Genomic DNA, 1,869 nt, shown 5'->3' with positions numbered 1-1,869 from the left:
GCATCGCTAATAGAACAGTCACTATTTTAAAAGAGCTCTTTGTTCGATAAAGGGGTTTGCCATCTTCCATCTTCAAAGTGAGCGAGAACTCCCTGGCTTTTGTCAAGAACTTCCTGGTGCTTGTCCAATTCCTAGAACCAAGGGGGGCTTTGAACCCTTTGGCTCTGGGATTGCGACTGTTCAAGATGTCAAACAGCTTCTATTTCCTCTGTACCTATGCTTTTCAAAATTAAATTGCAGCATCGCTTTAAACCTATAAATCTGAGATGTGACAATCAGGGTGCTTCTGAGGTAAGTACGAGGTAGGTATAAACAGTTTTATCCAAGTTCTTGCATATTGTTGAATTTGAGGAGGGTCATAATTAGCAAGTTTCCTGAGGTTTCCCAACAAAGGGATCAATAAAGTTCTATTCTATTCTAATTATTTAATCATTCCTGATGCAAAGAAATGAAAAAAAGAAAAGAGAAAGATAAAGAGTTAATCCTGGTGGCATTCACATTTTAACAACCACCCTCGTTTCGGGGTTACGTGAATTAATTCTGAAGTAGCCTCACAATCTTTGAACTCTGCAGAGTCCACGTCCTGCAGGGTGTGGAGCGCCACTGCCACAGAGTTACTCAAAGTCTGAGCAGCCAAGGAGACCTGGATTGAGTTTATAAGGAGAAATGAAGAGCACATTACCGCTACAAGATACAAACATCATCAAAAAGTATAAAAACACAATAACGCCCTAGAACCCATTTCTATTGCGGTCCTCTATACATAAATCATCATGCAAACATACCTTCATCCTCTGATTAGCAAAGTTCACATGTGTATCTGTGACTCTGTTGGCAGCATGTAGTCCACTTTTCTTTTGAACATTGTATATATTATATACTTCCAATCAATACTGCCAGTTATGCTTCTAACGGGGCTGTACGCCTGCACAATCAGATTGTTTCTCACTGCACACGTCAAATGTAAAGCACCATATTTTGCACAATTATGTGAATACAATCAAAATGTATAAAAAGCAGAACAGACACAACCAGAGCAAATAGGCAATAATGAGCACGTACCTGCAACATATTGCATGTCAGCTTCAGCATGTGGTAAGCATCCATCATGACAAAAGCTCGTCAGATGCAGACTTTAAAAGTTCATATAAAGCAAAAAACAGATTTTAAAAACTTCCTTGGCATCTCCATCGTATTCGTGCTAATCTAGTACAACTACGTGAATATAATAATAGTAGTATAATATAGAAGGAAAAACAAAGAAAATAGCTAAAACTATAGAAAGTAGGTTGGAGCTGCTGCAACTGGCTGCCATTCTCACGGCACGATAGTGTATTTTATTCGTATTTTTGTCATTTGAATTGTCGCCAAGTTAATAACGTTTGTAAGAAACTAAACTGTTTGTAAATCCGTCAAGATTCCAGCAAGATAAGAGTATTTACATTTGTGCAGATCACTCACCTTCCTTCACGTACCACAGGTTCTGCCAGAGAGCTTCAAAATGGCCGCCGGGGATCCCGTTCGAAACGCCGCCTTAAGACATGTAGCCTTAATTATATATATCTATGGTTGAAACAGTTTATGGAGGGGGTGTGAGGAGTCCCTGACAATGTTCAGGGTCCTGAACAAAACAATCGTCAGTTTTTCACATCAGCTAAATTTGCTCATCAGACCAATACGGATACATGGGAAAAAACACGAATATCAGCCGATACCGATGCTGCTAATCACCATATTTGAGCACAAAATCCAGCTGGACCTGGGATACTGAAGGAGAGGCGGCGTTCAGCTCAATGTGCATCCCAGCGTCTCCGTCTGATGTGTAGTGTTTTTTTATTTGCTGTCGACAGACTCTGGTCTCCTCGGTTT

Source organism: Stegastes partitus, unplaced genomic scaffold (assembly GCF_000690725.1).
Source record: "Stegastes partitus isolate 25-593 unplaced genomic scaffold, Stegastes_partitus-1.0.2 Scaffold1078, whole genome shotgun sequence".
NCBI classification, from domain to species: Eukaryota; Metazoa; Chordata; class Actinopteri; family Pomacentridae; genus Stegastes; species Stegastes partitus.
Note: the sequence above shows the minus strand (reverse complement) of the source record.